At 42.3% G+C, this 20,244-nt stretch overlaps 1 protein-coding gene across 2 annotated transcripts in view; it reads left to right on the plus strand.

Moving 5' to 3' along the window:
* The first annotated feature begins 321 nt into the window (after window positions 1-321).
* RHBDD1 (rhomboid domain containing 1) overlaps window positions 322-20,244 on the plus strand; it is a 136,664-nt gene continuing 116,741 nt past the window's right edge. The window contains exons 1-2 of one of the 2 annotated variants that reach the window (XR_015869736.1): window positions 322-516; window positions 5,139-5,249. The gene's annotated coding sequence lies outside the window, so the exon portion shown is untranslated. The remainder of the gene's footprint in view (window positions 517-5,138; window positions 5,250-20,244) is intronic. The other variant, XM_088446283.1, reaches the window with a different exon arrangement.

Genomic DNA, 20,244 nt, shown 5'->3' on the forward strand with positions numbered 1-20,244 from the left:
AGTAGGGCATCGCCTCATGGTACTAGCTGCTACCCATTACAAGGCACTTTGCCTCGCATCTCACTCTAAAATATATATTATATAAAGCCATATTTGCTTTTTCATACTTTGTTAACAATTGTTGCAGTAAAGTTTGTTGTTTTTGAATAAAGACTTTGCAAAGCATGACGGGATATGTAGTATTTTCTGCCTTTCTGCGTACTGTCTCCTTTGTCGCCTCAGAGCTCCGGTTATCAGGTCAGAGAGTCGTTTGCAAGTCAGAGGGTAGTAGGGCATATGTGCCAGCTCTCGGGTAGGCTGCTGCTGGGCAGGAGACAAACCAGTGCCTGTCAGTAAATATTATCACTGGGCAGCAGCAGCGCTGCGGGGTCACGTGATGCTGCGCTCTGGCTGCTATGTGAGTGTGTGCCGCTGGCAGTTACTTCCTCCTCACTGGGTGCTGGACAATGACGTTTGCGCTGTTATGGATGACAGTGATCTGGTGCCCAAGTAGGAGCATAAGTAAGAAGTAGGAGCGTAAGTAAGAAAACTGGTCAACTACCAGAGACACTCTGTGTCTGGGCAATATAGGGCAACAGTGTGACTGGGCATTATAGGGCAACACTATGACTGGGCAATATAAGGCAACAGTGTGACTGGGCATTATAGGACAACAGTGTGACTGGGCAATATAAGGCAACAGTGTGACAGGATATTACATGCCAGCAGTGACCAGCATAGAATGGGCAATGTGTCTGCTCCTTGAATTGTGTAGTCGTCTCAACTGTACTATAGCGCGGTGGTTCCCAAACTAGGTGCTGCCACGGGCTGGTGATCCAGTCCAAAATCAAATAGTTTATTGTCAATGTGATAAGAAACCTAGTGCTGGTGGCTTACAGTAATAAAATATGTGGACAAACAAGCGCAACGGCATAACTGAACCTAAAGATGACCAGTGGGCTTAATTTGCTTAATAATTTTTTACCAGGGGTGTAAATAGAACTTTGTGGGTGGGCCCATTGCAAAATCTTGTAAGACCCCCCCCCCCTCCTCCCCCACTGGCACAGAGTGGTTACAAAAAAAGAAACACATTGGCCCCCACACGACAATAAAAACACACCCAGCACCCCAGACAGACGGGTGTGTATGTATGTGTATATAGGGGTCTTGACCATCGCGACCATCATTTTGGCCGTTTGCTATAGCTGTGGGTGGTCAGGAGGCCGCTCCAGAAAATAAGAGGGACGGCCCTGATTCAGAGAGATCGCTCTGTCAGAGCGTCCGGCTCTGAATCAGGGCCAGAGTGTAGTTGCATAAACTGTACGTTAACAAATTTGCACAATTTTGAACAGACGCGACTTAAATGTATCTGTTAATGGTACATTGCACTTATGCGCATCTCAACAGTAAATGTAAGTTTGTTTATACAGGTTGAGTCTCCCATATCCAAATATTCCGATATACGGAATTATTTTGGCATGACAAAGATAATGAAACCTTTGATTTTTGATGGTTCAATGTACACAAACTTTGTCTAAGGCACACATTATTACAAATATTGTATAAAATTACCTTCAGGCTGTGTATATAAGGTGTATATGAAACATAAATGAATTTCATTTCTGTACAGAAACTTTGCTTGAGCCACAAAAGTATTGAAAATATTGTATAAAATGACCTGCAGGCTGTGTGTATAAGGTGTATATAACACATGAATGCATTGTGTGTGTATATTGGGGTCCCATTCCCAAGATATTTCATTATGATTTGCAAATATTCCAAAATATGGAATATTCCGTTATCCAAAATACCCCTGGTCCCAAGCATTTTGGATATGGGAGACTCAACCTGTAATATTAACAAGTAACAAATTGCACCTGTTAGAATAAAAGTATCATGATGTGTTTGGTCTAAGTTATAATGATATGAGTACAAGATTCTTTGAAATAAATATATCATTTTTACTATATGAGAATTTGACATATAATATTAATTAATGTAAACGTACAGTGAACGAACATCTAGTGTAATCAGAGAAGAAAAGAAACTTATGTCTTATTAAGGAAAAAAAAGGGAATGTAGACAGAGGGGGGGAGGGCTAAAAACAAATATAAAAATTCAATGAAAATAAAAAGAGACCAGAAAAAAAGAAGAGGGTATGCTTTTTGAAAATAATTATGTAAATGTTAACTCCTTGTTGTACCAAGGTAAAAAATTATTTAAATGATGTCCTGCAAATTACAGTGTGGCGTCCCACACCTATAAACTACACAAAAATGGGGGATCTAAGTATTAAATCCAATGGTTAAGTTCTGCGTCCAGATGCTAAAATGGTGAAAAAGACAAGTTCAGAAACTTTGATTTACCAAAAGATAGGTAGTGACAGTAGGGTACCCCTTCGAGTGTGGACGAGGGCAGTGTGGGCCAATGGAATGAGGCAAAACCAGGGACTCTGGACTGTGCTACCCATCTCAAAAACAGACAGGTGGCAGGCCGCCTATCTCTAGGTTGCAGCCGCCATCTGCTAAAGGCTGCAGCTATAGTCTGGGGAGGGGATGAACTTTACTAGAAATACCCTATAGGGAAATTTCTGCCAAGCACCCCCTCCTCTTACAAAGTCTTACCTTCTGTCTCTAACTGTGCGGCTGATTTGGTGTGTATGCAGGTGTGATAAAATATTACTGGCCGACCAATATGTCTGGGCACAGGAACCGGTAGTAACATCATTGTCTGTGTTTTCTGCGGCCGGGAAATATGGGTTGTTCAGTCATCCGTACACACAGGCATGGGGGGGTTGGATGAGAGAGTAGTTTAAGAGAAAAAAATCAAAGGAGAGAAAGAAGTTGACTAATGCCATAAGGAGAAAGAGAAACAGAGCGAGAGATGGAATAAGGGAATGGGTATGTAATGCCGGCTGTCGGGATGCCTCCTGTCAGAATACAGACAGCGGCATATTCAATGGTTGGTATCCCGGCGGGTCGGGTAAGTATACTTGCCCTCCCTTTTTGTAGCCTAACCCTCGCCACCCCACAACCTAACCCTTCCCATTAGTGCCTAAACCTAACTCTCCCCCCTTAGTGCCTAACCCTCCCCCCTAGGGGTGCCTAACCCTAACCTCCCCGCTCAAAAACCTACTCCTAACCCCGCAATGCTCCCTAAACCTAACACACTCCACCCCGCGGCTAACACTAGGGGCGCCCTGGACTTACCTCATTCAGGCTGGCGTTCCAGCGTCGGGATTAAGATAGTCGTCGCTATTTCGATGGCTATCTTAAGTCCCTTGTCGGGATTCAGCTGTCGGTATTGAGACCGGCAGCATCGCAGCCGCCGGTCTCATAACTACATCCCGGTTGAAGTAATGGATGTTGGTTGAGGGTCTGATATAAAGAGGGAGAGTGTTCCATAGGTTTGGGTCAGTGTGGCAGAAGTTTTGGAGGTGGTAATCAGTGGGGAGGAGAGGCTGCAGTCACAGCTCTGGAGAAGTCAGAAGAGTGTGGAGGAAAATGAGGTTGGAGAGATTTCAGTATATTTTGTCCATGGTTAGAATGTTCAGAGTCATCATGTTGACATGGCCATAATATTGACATAAACCATGTCGACATGGTCAGCATGTAGACATTAAACATGTCAACACTGATGAAATGTCGACATACTAACAATGTCGATAATCAGCGATGCTGCTCTTCCGGCAGTAAGTACACTATCTATGAACCTATTGTTGGCATTTCACTTGTCATTTACAAATATGTCGAAATTTTGCAGGTGTCGACATGTTAGCTGTCAACATTCCAACAATTTCAACACTGTTCTGTCGACATTGTGCCCGTGGACATGCTGATCGCATTCAGTTGGAGATGCCACCATATTGCTTTATGTAGTCTCATCTACATCATAAATAATAACTAATGCTGGCCATACACTAGTACGACCAGCATAAGATGCGATTCGTCATACGTTTTACCTTGAACTCCCCGGCAGCTCCCATGACTGCGGTCGGACGCACGATGCATCGCATGTGCAAAAACACGGCACAATCTGCATACGATCACGATGGATAATGTGGGCTGCACGTCTGATCATAATATATGATAGAACAGCGGCATGAGGGCGCATCAGATCGTACTCCTACCTAAATGCTACACGATTTTCACACAATTCATCGTACGACACGTCTAAAATCGTGTGATCAGCCCGAAATCACGGTAGTGTATGGCCAGCATTAGATGCTTCATATCCTCTTTAATAACAACATATTCATCACTATGCCTTAACCATATGCCTAACCCCTTAATACAGAACAGGGCACACACTCCTTGTTGTCCTGAGCTATAGTACTACAGCTGCCTCCACTCTCCAGAACAAGCATCACTCTCAGACAAGGAAGTCCACTGTGATTGGTTGTGCTTGGAATTCACATGGAAAGGCTTCTTTAGCCCTGTGAGCTCGCATAGGAGTTTGTAGTAGATCCACATAAAAAAGTATATATTATAAGTAATACAAAAATCCTGATTTAGAGTTAGACCATGGAAACAATATAACAATGTTATGATATTTTTAATACACTAACAACTATTTTGAGAAATATTTAAATTTCTTGTATCTAGTTCTTTAAAATGTGTATGTGCAGCTCATCCTCAGTTAAACATAGTCCTGCTGGCATAGTGTATCTTGTTCGTTTTCAGCTGCACATCAAGCTTACACAAGTACGGGCGATGCTGGGTCATATGCAGTTTGATCATATTTACACTTTTAAGTGAAGAACATAACTGGGCTGTAATGGAGCGTTCAGGGCTGTTGTGCCAATGCAACCATGGGTTATGCAGCGTGGGGGTAAGCATAAATATGCAGGTTTTTAGATGTATCTATTGAATCTTGAATAGACTGGTGCCAGTGCACACAGATGATGATGACTAGTACCAAAGCAAGCTTACGTATAGTGGGTTGGTTGCATGGCACAATGCATTTACCTGCAAGCAATCTTATATTTGCTTTTCATTTCATGCACTTAATGCGACTGCACGTGCCACTGTGTGTTTAATGCATAGACCACTGTGGGTGTAGATTTGGACTCTATTGGCTTTGCTCATTAACCATGAACTCTCCTAAGTGACAAAATACTTTGTCTTGTACGGTAATTATCGCCCTTTATTTTGTCCTAGGAAGGAAACCCCAGGAGTGTTGGAAAATGCGTCAGTCACCTCTGCTCTGTGATAGCAGAAATTCGCCCTCAGTAATTTAGAGCAAAATTGACACTGGATTGAAATGTTCTGGTAAGTGGCAATGGAACCATGACAAAACTTAAGCTTTACTGAGCTCATGTTATTTATATTAATCGTGGTAGTTACCTACATATACACTGATGAGCCAAAACATTATGACCACCTGCCTAATATGCTGTAGCTCCTCCATGTGCCATCAAAATAGCTTGGACACACCAAGGCATGGACTCTACAAGACCTCTGAAGGTCCCTGTGGTATCTAGTTCCAGGATTTTACTAGCAGATCTTTTAACTCCTATAAGGTTCAAGGTGGAGCCACCTCGGATCACACTTTGCTTTCCAACACATACCACAGGTGCTCAATTGGAGTAATTATTATTTTGGACCTAACCTTCAAGACTTTCATTGTTCTGAGTGTCCTGTACAGATCTGTATAGACAAATGTCTGTACTGGCTCTCCCAAAATCTTTGTTGGGCTCCTAAATGTTCTGTATATTCATATCTAGCCTGTGTTGTGTTATGGGGCCTATACATCTGCAATGTATTTCTCCAATTCCCCGTTCTACCGACATCGGGGAATCGGGAAAATGCACCATGTTGGAAATTCTCGGTTTACTGATCCCGACCAAAAAATGATCAGAATCAGTGGGTCAGGGATTTTGAACATGCTGTTTTACCCTGATCTGCCGGCGGATCATCGATCATTGATGTCCGCGGATTGGCGTTTGGCGATCAACAGATCGGCGTCTGGGTATCGACGCACTAATTTATGGCACACAGTTGCTTCTGCTTTGTATTGTTGATAATGACATATTGTAAACTGTTTGGTTATGATAAGTTGTATCTGGAAGACTGCCAGGATACCTTATATGTGTCTGTTTACACAACATAAGATGAGTCTAGTATTCCTCCTTTATATATCCTGACGTTTCACCGCAAAAGTGTACTACACCCCTGTTCTGCTCCAGCCACGGCCCAGTTCATATTTGTGTATGCCCCAATCACAAACAGCACAGAATTCCCCATTACGACCCCAACCTCCTATCACTGTTCAGTGCTGTTCGGGGACCCAGCTCCTGCCATTATCTAACTCTGTTTGCTTGCCTCCATTGTCTCTCTAACATAATCATGAGAGGACAAGAGCAGGGCTTATTTTACCTTATTAAAATCAGACAGGGCGCAGCACCCCGCTGAAACAGCCTAGCGGGAATGCTAGGTCAGATCATCTCCTTCATTACTCTTGTTGCATTCTGATGATCTAATTGTATACACATTTTTCTATGTCCGCCAAGTTTAAGGCTACCCGAGGACAAATAGGAGGTGAAGATTGATAAGAAAAAGATTCTCAGAATAGTGAAACTCTCCGTATAAAAGTGCTCTTAGTTTGATTGCTGTCTTTAATGGGGTTACATGAACTTTTGCCTGTGCACCAGTTTTCATACATATACCCGGTAGTCTTTCCTTCTACTGTCATGAGAGATGAGGTTTATCATAAGTTCCAAAGTATTTTCGTATACAGCAACTGTCTGGATGCAGAGAAGTAGAAAAATAAAGTCTCGCTTTGAACTTCCAGCCCAGCACTACAGTATGTTGTTATAAAGCAGCACTCTTTTTTTTTTCTCATTTATTTTGAGTAGGCTTAAAAAATGCAGGCGCGTGGCAGCTGAGGTTAACGACAAATAGCTGCTCTAAGCATGACCTTACAATTTGTACATTTCGGAGGCAGTGGCATAGTTTGGAAAATCATTGGACAGCATTGGAGAAGAATGTTTCATGTGTTTCTAAAGAACCTTGTGCTGCATGTAAAGTGTTTTTTTCCCATTAGTGCAAAATAGCTTGTATTGTTCTATATTCCTAAGTCTGTATAAAAATACAAGTGTCTGTATTAGATTCAGGATAGCTGCTGCAGCATGGGGTCAGACAATCATGTGAATAGTTTCAATGGACATACAAATAGACACAAGGGGGTAAATCCCACATTTACTAGACAATTATTTATTTATTTTTTTTTAAGTATTACTGAATGCGTGATTTAACCTCAGAGACACAATATTGATGTTGATCGATTCTCATCGATTTTAAATCGATTAAAATCATCCGTTAGTAAATATACCCCAAGCTCACTTAAATATTGAAATCAGATTACTATATTCCTTTTTTTTTTCACTTTTATAGCTCATTCCATGAATGCTGTACAACCCTTCAGGATAACATTTTGTTTAAATCTTATGTACCGGTATAAATAACATGGGCCATACCAACAATGATTTCAGTGTATACTGTACAGCACTTCAGTGTAGGTTGAGGCACTAAACATATATTCAGATATTAGTAGAGCAACCACCGTGTTTATTCATTTCAGTGGACAACATGAGGTAAGACGTTAGCTGCTCATCCTTCATTCTATTTATACAGTGTTTTGTTGTGACTCTTTAAGTCACTTGCAATGTACTTGAGGTGCTTATGACCCAGTTGATAGATTTTAATATACAAAATGACAATGTGCTATAGGGAATTCAATGTAACAGCATAAAGCAACAACTTTGACATTGTGTGCAGTAATGCCACTTCACAGTACAATACAGTGGTTACATTTGTTCCGCTTGTGGTGGGTAGATAAACAAATATCCAGTTCTCTGTTAGCATTTGTTTTTTGAATGAAAGAATGTCACTGTCAGTCTCTATGCGTTCAGTATTTCAGAACAAAAAACTGTTTTCTTTGAGTTTTAGTACAGTAATGCTAAATGGCACAGACTCCCATGTCACTCCCACCAGAGCGGCTTATAGAATTTTAATGAAGCAATGTCAGCAGCTATAACCTAGCACCTAGGCTCAAATACCAGATGTTCTCTTCCACAGAAGAACTCCATAGTCACATATTAGATCTCTTCAGTGCTGCTTCTCTAAGCACTACTTGGCTGAACTATTACCCAAAGTGTATTTGCTGTGACAATATGCATTATTAAATTGGTGTTTTTCAACTTTTTCATGGCGTAAGCCAACCATGTCAAACTCGTGTCCTTCCTGGGGCCACATTAGGAAACATGAACATTTTAGAGGGCTGGATTCTCAGACTGGGCAGTGTGACCAGTAGGTGTGGCAGGGGAATGGGCAAAAATGTAATAGGGATACAGCTATTTTGTTTGTCATTTACTTACAACTCTAATCAGGAGCTTCTGCACCAGCCCAGAGCCACTTCTTGCACCTATATATACCCCAGAGTGCCCTCATGCCCATATATGGCCGACCAGAGCCCCCTCATAGCCCTTTAAATAGCATCAGATTCCCCCTCATGCCACTTTTGATGCCAGAACTCCCTCATGGCTCTTCATATGTCATTAGTCCTTTTCATGCCCTTATATATGCCAAATCCTTTTATGGCCCTTTACAGCTCATGATTCTCTTTCATGCCCCTATATATGCCAGACCCTTTTATGGCCCTTTACAGCTCATGATTCCCTTTCATGCCCCTATATATGCCTGAGCCCCAATCTCATGTGCCATCTGTGCCCACCACCTAGTGGCAGCACATCAGAAGAAAGATTATGTCAGCAGCCCCAGGCTTGCCCTCATAACACAGACACACACTTACAGAGCCTTTCCTAGTCCAGGAAGCACTCCTCCATCAGCAGCCCAGCCAGGCAAGCACAGCACTCTATCCAGTCCACCCTCATGGCTCACAATCAGAAACGGTGGCCAGTCTAATTAGGCAACACTAACCCTGCTCTGATGTCGCGTTGTCATGCTCGAAGGAGGACTCTGAGACAGTCTGTCACAGAAGTTGGGCCTGAGATATCCATACACCACGCATCCTGGAATGACAAGCCTTCAGATAGATCATACAGCCTGCTAGCAGCCTGTGGTTTTCCAACTGTTGCTTGAGACCCGAAACTTGAGTTAGCTACAGTCTGTTAGGGCATGCTGGTACTTGTAGTTCACCAACTACTAGAGCGCTACATACCTGTCTGTAACGCAGCCACTAGCTTTGGCGCACCCAGAAAATGGGGGTGACATGACCCCGTTTACTGTAATGCTCCCCATTGCCGCCGCCAAATACCAGCAGCATGTCAATCATGTGGCTATTGGAGTACTGTGATCTAAATGGTAGGATCTGATCTGTATGCGTGCACTGCAGCTCCTGCACATATCATAAAACATACCATTTGATGTAAATGTCGAATTTACGTAAATCTCTGAATCAGGCCTTAAGATCAGTGTTGTCAACATTACCAGAAATGGGGAAGCATAAAATATAGGCAAACCATATCATCCCTATAATTCGGCACGCATGTGAATTACACAGGTTCTGTGGCTGATAGAAACCAGGGGAAATGGAGACTTGAAGTCAGCCAGCCACAGAATCTGTGTAATTCAAATGTGCCCGACTTAAACCGATGATATGGTAAGCCTACTAAAATACAATCCTTGGAAAGCTTTGCCGATCAGAGTGGATGGGGAGACAGAGAGAAATGGTTTGCGATACAGAAGTATAATACCACTTTCACATCTGTATGCCGGGTCGCACCCCATTGATCGCGTGCCCGGTGCGACCCGGCTGAGACCCCTTTCAGACTAGCGGCCTGACCCGGGAACTAATGCAGGGTCGATGACATCACTGCCATTACGTGGTGAGCTGGCGCTTGGAGATTAGCTCATCTCCGAGCGCCGGCTCTTCCTTTGCAGTGAACTGGACCTGGGTTGCATCGACCCGGGTTACCTGTGCACACTGCCCTGCTAGCCGGGTTGAACACTCGTTCAACCCTTCTCATGACCAGGGTTGAAATTCCGGGTCTTTCGATCCGGCCTATTTCAACCTGTCGCTTTAACAATGCATAGTAACCTGGGGGCTGTGCATTCACGTGCAGTAACTCGGGTTATTGCTTGTAGTGTGAAAAGGGTATGAGAGAAGATCTAGAATAATTTTTTAATAAGAGTTTTTTCTACCTTGTCTGAATGACCGTTCTTATTTGTTTTCTGGGGTTTGGGAGCAAGCTTCTAATAGTCATTTGTTCCCTGACATTACCAGTTTTTTCTTCCAACCAATAGTTGGCTGGTTGGAAAGACAATCTGTAGGTGTGTAGCCAGCTTCAGTTTTCCCAGTAAATAACAGACTCACACATCGATGAATAACAAAATAGCCACTTGAGGTTTTGATAATCTTATTAACAAGGAATATATAATAGTTTTGAGTGGGTCAGCATAATTCAAGGATTGGAACTTCAGTTATTGTCTACACAATAAATAATTCTATAATCACACTGTTAATCCATTATACCACTAGAGCAGTTTTGCTCAACATCAACCCTCACGTTCTCCCAACAGATGATGTTTTGAGGATTTCTGTCTGTGGAAGCAGGTGTTATAGTTACTGACCCAGCAAAATAGATGAACTAACCGATGTATGATTACAGACATCCACAAAACATGATCTGTTAAACTGGCCATACACCAGACCAAATTTCCACTAATGCTGGGCATACACTATGCAATTATCTGTCGGATATCTGTCCAATCTTGCTGGTTGGAATGAAAACCTGGTAATGTATGGGAGCAAATGACAATAGAAATTTGCTCCCAAACACTAGAAAATGGACCAGATTTTCCTTCCCACCAGACAGATTTGACAGATATCTGACACATAATTGTATAGTGTATGCTCAGCATAACCATTCAACTAGTTGGTTGGTTGGAATTAAAATCCAGTAATGCATGTGAGCAAATGACAATCGGCAATTTGCTCCCAAACAACGGAAAACGGATGAAAGCTGTTGTTCAGACAAGTGTTTTAAATCAAACAGATTTAACCAACTTGTCTGAACGACCTTTTTTGTGTTTTCTGAAGTTTGGGAGCAAATTGCTGATTGTCATTTGCTCCCATGCATTTCATTCCAACCAACTAACTAGTTGGATGGTTGGAGGAAAGTTGGTCTGGTGTTTGGCCAGCTTTGGGGTTCTTGAGGACTAGAGTTGAGGGCACCTGCACCAAACTATTGCTTTAAAAGCTTAGGGCCTGATTCAGACCCACTTGCGAGCGGCTGTCCGCTCGCAAGTGTGTCGATGGTGTGCACTGCGCATGCGCACGACGGAGGGAGCTCCGTCGTGCGCATGCGCGAGACGCGACGAGCGAAGGACTTTCCTTCGCTCGTTGTGTCTGATCAAAGGGGGCGTGCTGTCGATGTTGATTGACAGCACGCCCCCTTTGGTGGGCGTGCCGGGGGCGTGCCTGCCATCACTAGTGATGTCAGTGGGAGTTATTTTGGCTCTGATAGAGCCAAAATCACTCCTGGCCTTGCGGTTGAGAAACTCAACTGCAGGCTTCTGCTCGCACTGGCGATGGTCGCGATGGTCAAGACCATCGCGACCATCATCCTGCACACTCGTATAGGCTGTGGGTGGTGACCCACAGCTATACGAGCGTCCAGGAGGACGCTCCATAGTTATGGAGGTGGGCCCTGATTCAGAGCGAGCGCTCTGGTCAGAGCGTCCGGCTTTGAATCAGGGCCTTAGTTACTAAATATAATGAGTCCCTCAAATCCCTTCCTAGAAATTGAAATAACTATTTGAGATTTTGCCCTATACATTCACAAAAATCTCAATGGTAATAATGGTACTTTTCTTACATTTCGCTCAATTGAAATAGTGACAGTAATGAAAACTGTAACCCTTACTGCAAATAACTGCTACCACATACTCTAAACTTCCAGCCCTATACAATATAATAAATATCAATTAACTTTATAAATGACACCAACCCATCGTCACCAATACACTTACTCTACACATTCATACTAAGGCAGGGGTTCCCAAACTCTGGGCCTGATTCAGAGCCGCTCGTAAGCGGCCACTTGTTCGCTCTGAGCGATGTTCGCACAACTGCGCATGCGCAAACCAGTCATTGCGGTCGGAAATCGTGCGCTCGCAAAACAGCGAGAGGCTGCTAATTTGATTGACAGAATGTACCGTTTGTGGGTGGTAACGGGAAGGTGCTTGAAAACGGGGGAGTGGCGATCCGAACGCAGGCGTCCCAAACGGTAAAAAGGGCGTTTAATGGGAGTGCATAATTAGTAAAGGAGCATCATCGACCACGTCACTTGGTTGTCTTTTAGCCTGAACTGCTCGCAGTGATAGCGGTAAGAAAAACCTACCACAAGCACTGCGAGCAGTTCAGATGCCTTTTGATGTACCCGATTAATCTAATAAATACCGGAGATGATGTGTGATGCGAACGGAAAAGGGGCGTCTTTACAAAATAGCGAGCGCATTTTTCGTTCGCTCACTCGGACATAGAGGCGTCAACAAACCGTAAAGAGCGAGCGCTCAATTGAAATAGCCGGCCCCTCTTTTGGAACGACCGTCCGCAAATAGTGTCCGGCTCTGAATCAGGCCCTCTGTCCTCAAGGCACCCTAACAGTCCTGGTTTTAAGGATATCCATGCTTGTGCATAGATGGTATAATCAAACTGTCTGAGGTTCTAAAAAGGTCACCTGTGCTTAAGTATGGATATCCTGAAAACCTGGATTGTTAAAGTGCCTTGAGAACAGATTTTGGGAAACACTGTACTAAGGGGTCAGTCCAATTAGGTGCTAGTTTGCAAAACTGAGTTTTTATCACGAAACTCGCAAACATCGCAGGAATACGAGATCCAATCATGCCTATTCACGTTACACGCAGCGAGGGTGTGCAATTTTTCTACAAAATGTGACTTGGGAGTAGTCCATGAAAGAGTGGGGAGACCATCCTGGACCCCAAAAAAGTGACAATTTTGTTACCAGAATCATATAGAAGGCTGTTAGTGGACATAAGGAAAGTACTGGAGGTTGTCAAATGGCTGATTTGTGCATTTAAAAAAATAAATAAAAAAGCAACCATTTTTCTTTCAATTGCAAACAAATTAAACGAAAAAATGAAAAAAAAAAGTAGAAAACAAGGTTATTTTGTGGTATTTTGAGACCACCTTAAACTTAAAAAAAATTGGTAAAAAGCTATTTTTTTTTTTCATTTAACAAAAATACTTTTAATTAAATGTAGGTTGCCTAAACTAATGAAAAAGTTGATTTGGGGTTATTTGAGGCAATTTTCTTTTTTCAACACCCAAAAATGACATATAATTGTTGGGCCAATTAAACAAATTGAAAACTTCCAAATGCCTAATTAGTCATTGGGGAGGAACTGCTGAAATGTTGGGTAATCTTATAAATGTACCTGATGATCCTAATACTGAGACCTTGAGGTAATATACAGTCTTTCTTTCCTGGTTCAATAAATCTCTAGCTCTCTTGGGCAAGGCGAATAGGAGTCAGGTCACTGAAGGGGTATTCAGTGTTAGGGTTGAGGAACGATTCATGCTAAAAAAAAAAGATAAAATAGTTTGTCCTTTGTTCAATCTGTATTTTATTGTATCCATCTGCAGTGTGTTAATAAATGTTGATGAAACTTTGCAGGTACTGTACAGTATCTGTTTCTTTTTAGTTAGCAAGACTTCTTCGGTCATTCTCCTCAGACACACCGATATTTGTGCTCAGTCGCACACAAGTACACAAGTGTCGCATACCAAATTAATCAGTGCAGTCTCTTGATGTGGTTTGTCACATCCGTTTGCAACTAAAGACCCGTACACACTGGACGATGTGTGTACAGGGCGATGTCGTCAGCAGCGGGAGTGCCGGCATCGGTAAGTGCATCCACAACTGTCGATGCCAGCCACGACGAATGACGACGGGGAGGCCATGCTGCATTCGGTAGCATGGCATCGTTAACGATATCCCCAGATTGAGCTGCATGTACAGCCGATATCGTTCATGGATATCATCCAGTGTGTACACGGCCTTAGATGCATTTTCAGTCGAAAAAGACTATCTGCGCAAGATGAGACCTGGTGGCTCACTTGTGCCATACATCCCACTAATGCTAGGTGTATCTGTGCACATCTGTATTTCTTTACACGTAATCCTTATTAACTCTCTGAGGCCTTAGCAAGGCATCCCCTGACAGGCTCTCTGATGTGTCTCTCTCCTCATAGCTCCTGTATCTGGCTTCCTGGCCTCAGTGATGCTTCTCTTCACTCCTCAGTTTCTGCCCATGTAAATGTTTCCTCTTAGTACAGATAGAATACAGCCCCTCCACTCTTATGGGGATCTCAAAGACTCAGCCTCTCCCTCCTCTGCAGGCAAGTTCCTCAACTCCAACTGTTACACTACTTGCCTCACTGCTAAAAAACCTGGTGATTGCAAGCTAATGCTCCTGATCAGGTCTCCTCTCAACATTGGGGTCCCTAACACACTCTTTTTTTGGTATTCAAAATTCCAATCCTCCTGCTACTCCATATTTGTTTGATGCAATTTCCTTTTATAAGAACATTTACTAAAAATCAGATTTGCCGTCTATTGCAATGTGTTGGACATCGCTATCAGATTGCCGTCTAAAGATAAAGTATTTACTGACCATCAGATTTGAGTGTCATTAGAAGTTCAACAGAGATGTCCATTGTATATTTTCTGTCGGATATACCCCTTTCCGATAGAATCCGCCATCAAATTGACAGCGAATTTAAAGCAATGCACAGAGCCTTATGTTCTGTGCAGGTTTTGTCAGATGAATATGCTTTAAAATGTGTGAAATTAGAAAAAATTAAATACTAATGTGTGCCTGACTCCTGAATCAGTAACCAGCTCCAGACCTGGGATGGTACTGGAAAATAGGGGTACTTGTAGACCACCTGTAAACAACAATATCATTTAAGACTTTATTTACCATTAACCCAGTACCCAAAGCCCTGGGGTTGTTATCCCTCCGGCTGGTTCAAACCCTGTGACGTTTTTTTCCCCTATTTTCCAATACCAACCCAGGATGAGAGGTCTTGGGGGGGACCCACAAATTTTTTTTTTCATTTTGCACCTTCTATATCATTATCAGAATACGAAGCCTGCACAGATCATAGTAATCTGTGCAGTGTTTCGGCAAACAAGCCTGCCACAGGAAGGACTATTTTTTTCTGTGTGTTTCCCGTTGTTTAACTATCAGATTTTGGTCAGTTCTAAAACTATTAGTAAAACTGTGGGTCCCATTACTTGTCTATTGTAAAAAAATTATATAATATTTGACCCGATGGTCTATTGCTGTGTAAAGCTGGGTTTTCTTAAATTACCATCAGATTTGCTTTTAGTGAAAATTGTAGAAAACCTCCAAATCGATGCTTAGTAAATTTACCCCTAAGTGTTTCATTAATTACCACTAATTACATTGATGCATTTATCTGGCAGGATACTTAAGGGATGGCTTTATAACATGTGCATGTGCCTATAATGGAGAATTGCCTTTGGTCTCCATGGGGGAATTTAATTCAGCGTGAAATGAATATAGCCGGGAGAGAGCTCACGGAGCTATTCAATTGACCGCGCTGTTTAGTACGACTAAGGATTTCTCATCACACCATCCTGAGGGAGGGAGGAGAAAGCCGACTAAAGTGCCGGCCGTGAGGCTGATTCCCGACTTAGCGCGACGCTAACAGCCTCACGACCGGCACTTTAGGCGGAGAATACCGGTTCTCGTGGCTAAACACCCAAGTTAAGTAGCGAGAACCGGCATTCTCCGACTTAACTACTTCCCGTCGTTGTAAATATTGCAGTGAATTGAATAGCTTCGGGAGCTCCCTCCCCTGCTGAATTGAATCGCCCCCTAGGAGAGAAGCAGCAGTGGTGGATAAAGGACTTGCTAGAATGCCAAAGGAGAATTTGAAAAGACCCTGTATGCTGTGGGGGAACCTTGACTTGCACACATTTTGCATTTTTACAGTTTTAACATGTTTATTTTCACATATAAACCATAAAAGTAAAAATACTGACATTGCTGCTCTATTAAAAAGTAAAGTATTCCCTCTCCACTCCGTTTCACATAGCTAAATCTCCTTACACGCTTTATGACAGTGCCTTAATGGGATATGATAGAAAAAAAAAATCAGTAATTTTGCTAACTATGTTATTACTGCTAATGATACTGTGTATAAATCAGCCAATCCACGTACCACATTTGTGCAAAGCAAAACTACCAAGTCAACAGTTACTCTGTGTCGGCTCTGTTGGAGAAGCACCTTCCTATTAACAGCAACCTCCTGAAACCGCAGCGGGATTGGTAGGCACTTTTTGTTAAGTACAAATACTCCAGTTATGTCATCTCATATAGGTGAATAAGTCTTGGCATTTAAAACTAAGATCTGGGTAGTGTGATAGTACTTAGTCAAAAGAGGAACACCAGCCCTACCTTACCCAGTGTATGGGGCCTATGTATTGGTAATTGCGGCAGTGCCATGATTATTAGCAGTCCATAGTGTATCAGACCTTTTCATTTTTAACTAAACTGTTTCATCTATGAATTAATATTAACTCGCCTGGACAGTGATTGCGAGAACCGCCGTCTCTGTGACTTACATCCTGGGCTTATTGGAGGAGTCTTTCACATTTTCAAAATACTCCTCCTAAGAATCTGACACTGTGCATATGCACTGTGTCAGTTACCGCCGCTGGTCAGTGGCTGTGGGATAGGAATCGCAAGATCCCTTTCCTGCGAAAATGCCTTCCATAGGTATAAAGCAGAGGGGCCAAACTTCGAGAAGCTACACTTTTTGTAGTTAGGTACATAAGGATCAGACCGTAGTCCCCATTGAGAATAATGAGGAATGTGGCCTCCAGTGCTAATAATCTCCTGCATTTGCATTAATACATAGCAGGACATATATAAAATTATGACAAAACTGTATTTATCATTGTGCTAATATAATTTTTTTATCTGTATACATATGTTTTATTATTGTGATTATGTGTTTTTTAATCTATGAGATTAAATTTTACATTTAACTGTTATTTTATGTATACAGTTGTTATTGTAGAGCAGGGGTCAGGGAACTTTTTTACCTTTTACCCCAAAATATATTTAGATACACCAACGTTACCCCCTTGATTTGAAAGGAAGAAAATCATATAGTAGTGCCCCCCATACAATGCCCCTGTAGTAGTGCCCCCATAGTTATGCCCCTGTAGTAGTGTCCCCATATAATGCCCCTGTAGTAGTGCCCCCATATAATGCCCCTGTAGTATTTTCGCTTGTACATAAAAAAAAAACAACCCACTTACCTTAATCCCTGCTCCTGCATCCGCCGTCGTCCTGTCCACCCGGCTGCTCCTCGGAACTATGTGAGAGACGTCATGAAGAGAACTCCAGCCTCCGGCTAACGCGGCGCTGCAGGGAAGGAGCCGGGCGCCCGCTGGTAATAACATCTCAGCGGGCGTCCAACTTAGAGCCTCCCCGCGGCACAGCCAGGCATGCATATGAATCATTCTATATTATAGAATGATTCATATGCATGCCCGGCTGTTCGTCCATTACCCTCAGGAATTTCATTTTACCCCTGTTCCCTGACCACTGTTGTAGAGCGTTGTTTCCATTTATTTTCTATTCATAATAGAGTTGAAGGAACTTCATTTTCTGTACCTGTTTAAGTGCATTTACTAAATGCCCCACAGGTAAAGGGAATGTGTCTGTGTGAACAAGTCCTTACCCTTAATACTGTAATAAAATCTGTTTCTTGTATTACTGTGTTTTTGTATTACATAATGTTATTAATAAAGATGACTCTTTTGGCCTATATGCACCCTAAATAAAAGCTCAGTGGGTCAACTCACTAGTTCAGCATTGTGACTATGAAGCTATAAATATGTTTCATTTTGCTTGGGAACAGGAGAAATTGTATTAATCAAAGGATATGGGTAAAACATGTCATTCTTGGCATCACGTTTTATAAGGAAAAGAAAAGAGAAACAAGATGTTCATTTAATGTCATTATTCCTGATTGGGAGCAGAGAGGATACCAAGCTTTCATTAATTATAGGAGAATGAGGGAAAAGGATGTTAGGGCACATTAAAAGCAGACGTTTTTGGTGTTGGGAAAGGGGACTGAAATTAGGCATTCTAAAGCAATATTACTGTGGGTAGAAGTATTATTTAATAGTTGGACTTTAGATGAGTGTGATAAAAGAGTGGGAGACAAGTTTTGAAGCGGCCCTTTAGTACAGTCAGGTGCATAAATATTGGGACATTGACAGAATTTTCATATTTTGGCCTCTATTCACCACCACAATGGCTTTGAAATTAAACAAACAAGATGTGCTTTAACTGCAGACTTTCAGATTTAATTTGAGGGTAATTACATCCAAATCAGGTGAACGGTGTAGGAATTACAACGGTTTCTATATGTGCCTCCCACTTTTTAAGGGGCCAAAAGTAATGGGACAAACTAAACAATCCTAAATCTAACTTTCACTTTTTAATACTTTGTTGCAAATCTTTTGCAGGCAATTACAGCCTGAAGTCTGGAACGCATAGACATCACCAGACGCTGGGTTTCATCCCTGGTGATGCTCTGCCAGGCCTCTACTGCAAATGTCTTCAGTTCCTGCTTGTTCTTGGGGCATTTTCCCTTCAGTTTTGTCTTCATCAAGTGAAATGCATGCTCAATCGGATTCAGGTCAGGGGATTGACTTGGCCATTGCATAACATTCCACTTTTTAGCCTTTAAAAACTCTTTGGTTGCTTTTGCAGTATGCTTCGGGTCATTGTCCATCTGCATTGTGAAGCGCCATCCAATGAGTTCTGAAGCATTTGACTGAATATGGGCATATAATATTGCCCGAAACACTTCAGAATTCATTCTGCTGCTTTTGTCAGCAATCACATCATCAATAAATACAAGGGAACCAGTTCCATTGGCAGCCATACATGCCCACGCCATGACACTACCACCACCATGCTTCACTGATGAGGTGGTATGTTTTGGATCATGAGCAGTTCCTTTCCTTCTCCATACTCTTCTCTTCCCATCACTCTGGTACAAGTTGATCTTTGTCTCATCTGTCCATAGGATGTTGTTCCAGAACTGTAATGGCTTTTTTAGATGTTGTTTGGCAAACTCTAATCTGGTCTTCCTGTTTTTGAGGCTCACCAATGGTTTACATCTTGTGGTGAACCCTCTATATTCACTCTTGTGAAGTCTTCTCTTGATTGTTGACTTTGACACATATACACCTACCTCCTGGAGAGTGTTCTTGATTTGGCCAACTGTTGTGAAGGGGTTTTTCTTCACCAGGGAAATAATTCTTCTGTCATCCACCGCAGTTGTTTTCCGTGGTCTTCCGGGTCTTTTGGTGTTGCTGAGCTCTCCGGTGCGTTCTTTCTTTTTAAGAATGTTCCGAACAGTTGATTTGGCCACACCTAATGTTTTTGCTATCTTTCTGATGGGTTTGTTTTAATTTTTCAGCCTAATGATGGCTTGCTTCGCTGATAGTGACAGCTCTTTGGATCTCATATGGAGAGTCGACAGCAACTGATTCCAAATGCAAATGTCACACCTAGAATCAACTCCAGACCTTTTACCTGCTTAATTGATAATGAAATAACGAGGGAATAGCCCACACCTGTCCATGAAATAGCTTTTGAGTTGATAATCCCATTACTTTTGGCCCCTTAAAAAGTGGGAGGCACATATAGAAACCGTTGTAATTCCTACACCGTTCACCCGATTTGGATGTAATTACCCTCAAATGAAATCTGAAAGTCTGCAGTTAAAGCACATCTTGTTTGTTTCATTTCAGAGCCATTGTGGTGGTGAGTAGAGGCCAAAATATGAAAATTATGTCAATGTCCCAATATTTATGCACCTGACTGTATATGTGAGGCAGCTCTGACTATGTGAAATGTTTGGGTTGGCAGTAGGAGGTACATTTAGAATGGGGGATAAACCACAGTGTGAGTGCTAGTGTAGTCTGTAAGCCAATTATGATAGGTAAATCAGGGAGCTGCCTGTGTTCATTGTTATGCAATGTATATTACCTGGCCCTGAGCTGTGTCTTATTTGGTTGAAACACTTTAGGCTAAGAGGGTTATTCAATATGAAACGTTAACTTCACTGTCGAAGTTAACGTTTCATATCAGAGTTTTTACCTGCGTTAAAGTATCGGGCGCGCTCCCGCTTATCCCCGTATTCAATATAAAATTAACG

This window comes from Taudactylus pleione, unplaced genomic scaffold (assembly GCF_031769625.1).
Source record: "Taudactylus pleione unplaced genomic scaffold, aTauple2 ptg000395l, whole genome shotgun sequence".
Classification (NCBI taxonomy): domain Eukaryota; kingdom Metazoa; phylum Chordata; class Amphibia; order Anura; family Myobatrachidae; genus Taudactylus; species Taudactylus pleione.